Below are 11,184 nucleotides of genomic sequence, written 5' to 3'. Positions count from 1 at the left end.
TATGTTCTGGAGAGCTTTTATTGCTACAATTCAGGGCCCAACAATTCAGGGACCATGATGAACAGAATCTTGGGGAAGGGTGGGGTTAATTCATTCTGCCTGGGCAAAAGCCATGAAAACCAGCACTCTGCTCCAAGAAGTCGGTGGAACAATTTATTTATGTATTTTATTAGCCTACTTTCCAGTAGGCTTATGAGATCACCCAGCATTTGCCCCTCCCTCATCAACTTTGCAATGCCTGGACCAATATGAACCAAATTGGGTACAGTTGGCGGCATAGTTTGTGATGATGTCATCCACCCCAGTTCAAGATGGCAGACGCGTAACCATTTGAAGCACAAGTGGGCTAACTTGTGAACCACCTAACCGATTTGAACAAAATTTGCTACAACTGTAGGGGCACATAGGGACACCTCAATGGTGCAGTTTGTGATGATGTAATCCACCCCAATTCAAGATGGTGGATGTGTGAACGTTTAAGGCACATGCGCTAACTTGTGGAATGTCTAACCTATTTGAACCAAATTGGGTACAGTTGTAGTGATTCACAGGGACGTTTCAATGGCATAGTTTGTGTTGATGTCATCCACCCCAATTGTCATGCCCCTGTACTCAGATAGCAAATGGGGGGAGGATGCTGTCAGTCCTCCAGCCAACGCAGGGGTACCTGAAGGGCAGAGCCCAACTGTTGGTCCACAACAAACAGCTGAAGCAGGACCGGCTGCAGTTCCAGGACAAGCAGAACAGTCAGAGGCAGCAGAGATGGGGAGTGGAGAGCAGGAACCTGAGTTAAACAGGGAGCCCCCTCTGACTCCATTACAAAGGAGAATTACAAGACACCAACACCAGCTGGAGACTATCAGAAGGAGGAAACGTCTCCTTAATAGGGCTGATAGATCCTGAATCCATGCCAGCTGAGAGCCATCAAGCCTGGCTATAAATCAAGCCTGCAGCCAGGTGCTGGGAAACAACACACATCATTCGTGGAGCGCCTACCAGCCCCCAGCCTGAGCCGAGGAGTTTCCAGACGTGTGTCTTGGCCTCTGCGTCCCAGACTGGCTTCCTGCCTTGAACCCTGTTTTCCTGCTGTGCCCTGCTCTATTCCCTGCTTTGCACATTTCCAGCTAGACTCCAATGTCAGATGGACCAGCTGCTGACACCAGTTCAACATGGCGGATGCATAAACTTTTGAGACACAAGTGGGCTAACTTGTGAACCGCTTAACCAATTTGGACCAAATTTGCTACTGCTGTAGGCAGACAGAGGGTTGCCCCAATGGTGTAGTTTGTGATGATGTCATCCACCTCATTGCAAGATAGTGGACATGTAAACATTTGAGGAGCAAGTGGGTGAACTTGTGAACCGCCTCATTGATTTGGACCAAATTTGCTAGAGGTGTAGGGACACATAGGGATGCCCCAATGGTGTAGTTTGTGATTATGTCATCCACCCCAATCCAAGATGGTGGACATGTGAACTATTGAGGTGCGAGTTTACTAATTTGTGGTCTGTCTAACCGATTTGAACCAAATTTGGTACAGTTGTAGTGAGTGACACACAGGGACACCTCAATGGTGTAGTTTGCAATGATGTCATCCTCCCCGATCCAAGATGGTGGACACGTGAACATTTGAGGTGCAAGAGGTCTAACTTGTGGACCTCAATTTGAAGAGGAGAGGACAGTTAGTCTTGTGGTAGCAAGCATGACTTGTCCCCTTAGCTAAGCAGGATCTGCCCTACTTGCATATGAATGGGAGTCTAGAAGTGTGAGCACTGTAAGATATTCCCCTCAGGGGATGAAGCTGCTCTGGGAAAAGCAGAAGGTTTCAAGTTCCCTCCCTGGCTTCTCCAAGATAGGGCTGAGAGAGATTCCTGCCTGCAACCTTGGAGAAGCCGCTGCCAGTCTGTGTAGACAATACTGAGCTAGATAGACGCACAGTCTGACTCAGTATATAATAGCTTCCTCAATGCACACGGAGCAGCTATTTGTGTGGTCAGCATCACCACACAAATGGCTGCCATGAGTGCACAGAGGCCAGAAGAGCACCATTTTGGAGTCCAAAATGGCGCTTGGAACATTGCAAGTGTTCCAAACTCGTTCCATCGGAACAACCGGCTCAACCAGTTATTCCAGTGGAATGTTCCAGATATTTGAGTTCTGTTCCGAGCTTGGTACTGAATGCAAACATTGTCCTGTGCACATCCCTATCCAAGAGGGATGTGTGAGCTCACTGGTTCCTTGCACTTACCACCATGTGCATGCCATGCTCCAAACAATAGCAGGGGAGGCTCCCTGTGAGGAGCACTTTGTGCGAACAGTGCTACCACGTGTCTTTGTTGCAACTCCTTACTCCCATCATTCCCAATGGAAGTAGCACATTGCAGCAAGGACACAAAGTGTCACTTGCATGGAGCCCCTTGACCACTGTCATTGATTGATTTTAACTGTTTTATGATGTTTGTGAACCGCCCTGAGCTATTTTGTAAGGGCGATCTAAAAATTGAATGAATGAATAAATAAATAAATAAATAAATAAAATTAGGAGCATGCAGGGGCTGGTAAGACTGTGTTGTATATGCCAGTGGTGTGGCGCTGCAGGAATACACGGGGACACAGCCAGAGTGCTTTCCCCCCTCCAGGATCTCAGTAGGAACAGAACACCAGACAGAGAGGGGGGCAATGTTGTCTTTTGCTGCTCCTCCAGCTCTTTTTACAACTCCCACCAACCTGATCCTTTCTCTCTCCATTTATTGCTTGGCTGAGCACTAATATCCTCCTCCATGATGGTTAGTGCTTTGCTTTCTAAATAGAAAATAATATCCTACTCTCCAATAGGATGGATGCCCTAAAAAGGAGAAGGTTCAGAAGCCACTAGTCCTGAGAAAGAGGGTGTGGGATAAGAGATCTGGCCTCTGAATTTTGCACCACCCTGGATTTTTGCAACCCCTAGAGAACTGCTTCTCCTCCTGCCCTGCAGCAGCCAGAGGAGAACAAGTGACGGCTCTTGCAGAAGCGCTGCCTTTGCTGCCCAGCAACCGATGACCAGCCAGACTTGGAGCCTGTAATTGGCCCACCTCGAGTTTCTCCCGGAGAGGAAAGTCCCTCCTGGACAAACAGCCCCCTGCCGAGCTCAGCTCTCCTCAGGTGACAAGCCGGGCTTGGGAAGTCCCTGGCGCAGCCCCAACTTGGACGAGGGGGGTGGGGGAGGGAAGGGAGGGCAAGGCCAAACAGCAACAGTTCTGAGGCCTGCCCGCCCAGCAGGGCTGTAAATGCAACCCCACCCCCATCCAGCTGGTGCTCTCTCTCTGTAGCTGAACATGAATGCCTGAGTCTGACTTTCGCTTTCAAGATCAGGAAGGGAATCAGGTCTGTCCAGCCGAGGCTTTGCACCCCCCCCCCGCCCCGGGTCAGTCAGTGGCAGCAGCACCAGGAAAAAAGTTAAGGGGGGCACAGACAGAAGGGGCGAAAATGCATCTATGGGCGGATGAGCTGTGCCCCACATATTAGATTTCAGAAATAGAAATGGGGCGGGGGGGGGAGAAGAGGGGCAAGCAACTTGCCACCTCTGCCAAGGGGCTCCCTTACTGCAAAAGAAAAGGGCGCTCAGTGCCCTGGATTTTCTCTCTTCTCATCCCAGAGGGGCAGGGTGTTACTCGGGCTATTCGGCTGAGAAGGAAATGAACTTTGTGCATGAAGACGTTAGATGTTCCCTGAATGTAAGAACTGTTGGACAGGGGAACTGTGCGCTTCATGCCTTGATGGCCTTTCCTTTGCTGGAGGTTTTCAAACAGAGGCTGCAGCCGCTGCACAGCCATCTGTTGGGGACGCTGGAGGCGTTTTCTGCACTGAGCAGAGGGTTGGACTAGAATGCCTCCAAAGTCTCTACCAACACTAAAAAGCTGTGCTCAGAGGCAGTGCTCACATCATGGGAAAATGCTAGTGGGAGGATCCTTAACAAAGCCCACAACCCACCTCATGGACCAGCAGCAATTTTAGCCCCTCCCCCTGGCCCTCAGAAAGAGTCTCTGGGCTACCTCTGATGATCTATCCTATGGGGTACTGCAGAAATTATACATATGTTCAGACATTTAATGTCCTGCCGTTCCTGCAGTGTAGTATCCATTGCTCTCATGTCCCCATCCTGGACCTTCACAAAGCAAAGAGGCTGTAGAGCAAAGGTCAATTTGAGACATAGTGACCAGGAAGAGGGGTCTTGTTTCACTGAATAAGAAGGACAAAAGACCTGAACAGAAAACATTACAGGCAGAGGCGTTCTTCTCTCTGGACTTCTGGGCAGAAGTCCTGGACCTCCACGCCTCTTGGGGGCCCCCAAACCTCTTACGCTTTCTCCTTTCCTCATTCTCTTTTGTCTCCCTTTTATTTTACCCCTTCCTTCTCCTGTACTGCATATTCTGGTGTAAAAAGTAGTGCATTCAGCTAATTTAAGTAGCGGGTAGATCAGTGCAAAATATGGTATGTGCAGGTCAGTGGGTTGAGCATATTCCTTTCCTTGAGCATATTGTGGTATGAAAATACTGCATTTAAAATTGTGGTATTTAAAATACTCTGTTTGACACGGTGAGTGTATGTGTGCTGGGTAGGATGATGCTTATCTTGCGGCAGCGGTGGGGACCCCTCAAAAGGCCTTTAGGTCCAGGATCCAAAATTACCTAGGTGCACCTCTGATTACAGATTCTAAACTGGAATATAGAAAATAGAAGGATAAACATAACAGGGGAATTCCCATTAGGAGAGGCACTTGCTGAAGCTAATAAAATGAGAAGTAGCTTGAGACATGATATTCTTATGTTGGATTGGCTTGAAATATTATATTTCTGACAATTTTGTGTGTGTGTGTGTGTGTTTTAGTCAAGATACCAAACAAACACAGCAGAAGTGAAGCATGGAAGGGGAAGAGAAGGATGGGCAAGCCGGATATGAAAGAAGCATGCAGAAGCCATGAAGATGAAGCGTGATCAGGCTGTATAATGAAAATATGGAGCAGGGCAGGGTCAACATCAACCCAGCCCAGGGTCAACATCAACCCAGCCCAGGGTCAACATCAACCCATATACCAGTCCTGAAAACCCCCCACCTGAACTATTAATAGTTACTAGAAAAGGAGACCCTGGAGGGATTAGGCCAAGAGTCAGCAAGTTATGGCACAGGTGCTAAGAGTAGCATGTAAAATGATTTTAAGTGGCATTCACCCTGCTAGTCTAATTAACTACACTAGGAGTGGTTTTTCAGGGGGGCTGCATGCTGGAAATTGGGGGGGGGAGAAGAAGGGCAACCTCTCATGGTGCACCCTTGCTGCTTGCTGCCCATGAGTTCCACCCTGCAGCCCCTGAAAACCACCCCTGGAAAATTTATTTCTGATTCAGCTATGGGGGTGCTTTAGAGTGCTGCATATTGGAAATTGGGGACAAGGGGAGCGAGGCGACCCCCTAAAGAGAACCCACAATGTCAAAGGCTCCCCGTCAAGGGGTTGCCTTGCTCCCCCTTGCCCCAGAATTTCTCTCTGAATTGGTTTGGTGGGGTGGCTTCCAGGGACAACATGCTGGAAAACAGGGTTGGGGGAAGAAGGGGAGCCCCCCGCAAGGGGGGCTAGAGAATCTAAACATTATGTATTACTGGCACATGGAGTCTTAAATTAGAGTGAATAAATGAAGACTTGGCATTCCACTTCTGAAAGTTTGCCAACCCTGGATTAGGCTATATAAGGTGAATGTTTAGGTTTGCGTTATTTATTTATTTTATTTTATTTTTATTTTATTTAATTTATTTATTTATTTATTTATTGTTAAATTTATATACCGTCTTTCATTAAAAACAATCCCAAACCTTACAAAAGTTAAAAAAAATTATAATATGACAGTTAAAAGTATTAAGCTAAAAATATGGTTTGTGGTTTATGGACCCAACTAGCTTTATCATCCTCACCAAAATGATATTACTGCAGTGCATGAGAAGACACCTTCCCTGACATCAAAGGTCACAAACTCTATCCCATGTCTGCGCAACACTTGGTTAAGAGTCGGACAGATATAGGGGGTAGGGCTAGCATGTAACTGTGTTCATTTGATAATTTATAGGTGGATATATCTAAATGTACTCTAGGCTGTGTGTCCGAGTGCAAGTGTGTCTCATAGGTAAGAATTCAGTGAGGCCATTCACACAATCAAAAACTGTGTTCAGCCTGGGTTTGGGAACTGTGTGTGCTCCCAATTTTCGGTTGTGTGGAAGCAAGGTTAGAGGAAAACCTGGGTAGAAGTGATTGTGTGGAAGCAAGGTAGGAGGGAATCCTGGGTAGTTCGGGAGCCAGACCACGTCCCCCGCAGGGGGCGGCATGAGCAGGGCCACCACTGCAGCTGGACACGGGCTGCTCGCCATCTGGCTCCGTGCCTGATAGTGGCTGTTCAAACTCTGGCTCAGATCCTGACCCTTCTCTCCCAAGATCACCCAGCCCTGCTGGTCCCTTCTGCCCCAAACACTCACCCTGGCCTCTGTCAGTTATCTCCCCATTCACATCACCGGGAAGCTCCTCCTCAGGTGCCTCCCCACCTTCTGGTAAGTTGCCTGGCCCCCCATTCTTCTCCAGTATCCTAGAGTGGGGGCATGGCACATGGGTTCATACAATCACACTAATGTTGGTAACCCCTATTAAGCCTAGAAATGAATGATTGTGTGAAGCAGGCCACAGTCTTCTTTACCCATTAAACCCCAGCCCCCAAGAAACAACTAGCCTTCTACTAAGTAGCAGTCCCTCTCTTGAATATGAATTGCCTGCCTCAGCATTGATCACCAAAAAGAAATTAAGGTCATTTGTGTGGCCAGCACTTCCAGGGTAGAAGGTAGTTCATGCACCTCCACATGCTCTTGTGGAGTCATGGGACTGCCACCTACCCTACTGCCCCAGACCAGGGCTACCTGAGATTTATACCTTGGTCTTTACCAAGTTTAGTAGAAATAAGCCCCATCCTATTGCCCAGCCTCGATCGTGGACATCAGTGGTTCCCAAACTGGGAGCCTCCAGAGGTTGCTGAACTACAACTCCCAACTTCCCCAGCGACAATGTATTATGGCTGAGGATGCTGAGAGTTGTAGTTCAGCAACATCTGGAGGTTCCCAGTTTGGGAACCACTGGTGTACATGATCGGGCTGTTCTCAGCAGCTCCCAGAAGTCTGATGTGATCTCCACCAAAGAGTGCTGCACAGAGAGCAGCCAGGAAGCTGGGAGCTGCTGCATTGACGTGGACAGCCTCCTCACTGCCCATGTATTGCATTGTGGGACACTGGAAGACTTCCTTCTCCAGCTCCCTGCTCACAACATCGCTGCTGCCACACCACTCGTGTGGACATGCGAGTGGCAGCAGCAGGAGTGGGCTCGGGTCGTCTGGGTGCAGGAAGGTAGGACCGACCTTCCCCCCAGCCGACTCTAGTTTGGTCGTGGGCATGACCTCATAGTCTCAGACTGGATTTCCAAATTAACAGCAGCCTCTTCTCCTCTCTGAAGTGTTAGAGATTTGCCCCGTAATAGACTGAGCATTTTCTCCCACTGTGTCCTCAAACCAGTGTGGGCTAGTCATTGACTGGTCATCCCTGTGGGCTGGTCACTTGATCTCACAAATGAGCAGTCTATGTTGGCTCAAGTTAAAGCCAAGCCTACACATTTCTTACCTGAGGGGGCACCAAAATCAAACTTCACCCACTGGGCCAACCCTCTGAGGCCATCCCTGATAGCAATGATAAAATGCCAGGGGCAGCTCCCTCAACGTCAGAGCCTTGGGTGGGGAGGGGAGAGATCTTGCTGCTTGCACTTGCCACTTTCCTGGTGCTTGCTCATAGGAGAGATGGGGGGATTCCCCGTGTTTGTTTTCTGATTGTGCTCAGGCTTCTGTGGGGAGGGAGCATTTTGATGAGGTTAAATTACTGAGATTAAAAACCCTAGTTAACCTTTGATCACCTCTAATGTGCAATCTCTAGGCTGCTACTCAGTGAGGCAAGTCTCACGATCAGTGAGACTCGCTGAAATGAGGTCTGCGGGGAGAGCAGGCTTAGCTCACTCTCCCCGCAGACGATCGCCCGCGGAGCCCTGGGTGGCCAGATCGGCTGCCCACACAACTGCCAGCTCACTCACGGAGCCGGTGGGGGCTGTGGGGATCGGGGGCTGCGCGGCCCCAGGAACTTCCAGGATGCCCCACGCGAGTGTGCGAGGCATCCTGGAGAGACTCCCGAGCCCCCAAGGCTGCTTGCAGCCTCCCGGTCAGGGGTCTACTCGTGTGTCGCCGCACGCCGTGGCAACACACGAGCAGAATGGCACTCGCTCGAGGCAACACACGAGCAGAATGGGGAGGGCGTGGCAACACACGTGGCAACACACGGCCGTGGCAACACACAGCTGTGGCAACACACAAGCAGAATGGGGAGGGCGTGGCAACACACGTGGCAACACACGGCCGTGGCAACACACAGCCGTGGCAACACACGAGCAGAATGGCGCTCGCTCGAGGCAACACACGAGCAGAATGGGGAGGGCGTGGCAACACACGTGGCAACACACGGCCGTGGCAACACACAGCCGTGGCAACACACGAGCAGAATGGGGAGGGCGTGGCAACACACGTGGCAACACACGGCCGTGGCAACACACAGCCGTGGCAACACACAAGCAGAATGGGGAGGGCGTGGCAACACACGTGGCAACACACGGCCGTGGCAACACACAGCCGTGGCAACACACGAGCAGAATGGCGCTCGCTCGAGGCAACACACGAGCAGAATGGGGAGGGCGTGGCAACACACGTGGCAACACACGGCCGTGGCAACACACAGCCGTGGCAACACACAAGCAGAATGGGGAGGGCGTGGCAACACACGTGGCAACACACGGCCGTGGCAACACACAGCCGTGGCAACACACAAGCAGAATGGCGCTCGCTCCGTTAACCTCGGCTAAGGGGAGGGATAGTTTTGGCGGTTTGCTGCTGAGAGCCACACAGCTCCCGTGGCAGCACACGATCGCCAAAAGGCAAGCTAGGCTCCCTTAGCCTGCTTTTTGGTGATCGTGAGGATCACCTCACGATAAAGCACAGGCTGAGGCAGGGTGGCTACATTTTCATTTGGTGAGTGGAGAAATGAGCTTTGCCCTGCAACCACCACCTCTGGAACCAGACTTGGGCTTCCAAAGGAAAGAGAGAGAAAGTGAAAGTTCTCCAAACGTGTAAACAAGCTTCTTTTTCCTGATCACAGAAGTTCCTCCTGCCAACACCCAGCCCAGCTGAGCACCCTTTTCTAAGTAGACATACGCTTTTCTGGGAACAGCCCCCCACCCCCACCCATGAACAGAGGCCCAATCAATGAGCCCAGAGAAGACAGCATCACCCGTTGCTGGGAGGCTCTATCTGGAGAGCGAAAGCCTGGAGGACTTCGGCTGCAACTGACTGGCTGTGAGTCACAGAGGCCCAAAGCCTGCTTTTGCCTCGATTCCAAAGGCAAATAAGGCTGGCTGTGGTTAAGCACTCTGCACATGCTCAGAGGCACTCTCATCCAGCCTGCAAGTGGAAATGGGCAATTTTTCAGGCTCCAATTACAAACGCTGACTTTGTCCTCCGAGGTAACATCCCAGCCCCTTGTAAGCACTGAACCCTCGGCTGAAATTAAGTGGTCATGCTAGTGGCTTCCTTGTCCAAACTTTGGCCACTGAAGCCCTTCTTAAGCCATCTGGGTGTATGACTGTAGCAGCAGAGGAAAACTTTCTGTGCTTCAGCCCATTTATTTGCTTGCTTGCTTATTGCATTCATATCCTGCTCTTCCTCCAAGGAGCTGAGAGTGCTGTACACTGTTATGTTTATTCTCAAAACAACCCTGTGTGGTAAATTAGGCTGAGAGATAACTGACTGGCCCAGAGTCACCCAGTATGTTTCATGGCTGAAGAGGAATTTGAACTCAGGTCTCCTTGGCCCAAGTCCAGTACTCTAACCACTACACCCAAGGCTGTCCTTAGAGAGCCTTGGCGGGGTGCATGGCCTGGGGCAAATCAGCCAGTGTGGGGCCCCCTTCCAGTTAATTCTAATGGGGGTTAAAAGAGCGGGGCCTGGGGCGGTCGCCCTGCTTGCCATGCCCTAAGGACAGCCCTGACTACACCACGCTCGCTGGTGAGTCACATTTTTGAAAGCTCTGTTATGTGGAAAGCCTCCCTGCAGGTAGAAAACTAGCACACCAGTGAGAGGGCTGGAGCAGAGCCCCATGCCATGATGTGCTAGTTTTCTACAGAGAAGAAGGTGTGTTTGTTGTTACAAGGAGCTGCATTTTGGAAAATGGTGCTCTGTGCCCAGGGGCACAGCCACCATTGGGTGACCGGGTTCAAAGAACCCGGGCCGCCGCCCCTCAGGGGCCGCCCTTCCCGGCCCTGACACACACCCCGCATCTGATGTCAGACGCAGAGGGTGCTGGTTTAGCTCCCAAGTGGGGCTGAGCGGCCCTGTTCGGGACTTAAATGGCCGGCGCTGCATTCGCAGCACAGCCAGAGCGGCTCTTCCCTGTCTTAAAAGCAGGGAGAACTGCTTCTGGCCGTGCTGCGAATGCAGTGCTAGCCTGGATCTAATTCCCGAACGGGGCCACACGGCCCAATTCGGGAGCGAGGCCATGGCCCCACGTCTGATTTCAGCTGTGGGTATGTGGCTAACCTCTGCGTCTGGCGTCAGACGTAGGGGGCAGGGCAAGCAGGGCCGCTGGAGCGGCCAGACATGGGCCACCCCTTGGTCTGGCTCTCTTAATGTCTGTACCACCACATTCTGCTGCACAGACTGACTGACCTGAGATTAAGAAGGTACATTCAACAAGCTGACTGTCTGAAAGCTGGCTGCTGAAGGGATGCCACCACAGGGATTGCCACGCTTTGGAGGAAACCCTTTGGGGAACCAGGGCTATAAGTTCTACTAAGGACCAGAAACCCAACCATTCCACAGCAAAGGACAGCATAGCACAGCTGGCTGAAATAGTGAGACCAGAGGAAAGAAGGCCATGTAAGGACAGTGTCCTCACCCTGAGCCCCCTGAACTACTGGAAGGAAGATCAGCACATGAGCCAAAGTGAGAGGAGGTTTTCCATTGTCCTGGTGAGAAAGGCCAATGGAAGGCCATTAAGGACTCTAACACTGGGGTGGGGTGTATTTCCCCAAA

The sequence above is a fragment of the Hemicordylus capensis genome, chromosome 2 (genome assembly GCF_027244095.1).
Source record: "Hemicordylus capensis ecotype Gifberg chromosome 2, rHemCap1.1.pri, whole genome shotgun sequence".
Classification (NCBI taxonomy): Eukaryota; Metazoa; Chordata; class Lepidosauria; order Squamata; family Cordylidae; genus Hemicordylus; species Hemicordylus capensis.
The sequence above is the reverse complement of the archived record's forward strand: the minus strand, read 5'-3'. Positions refer to the sequence as shown.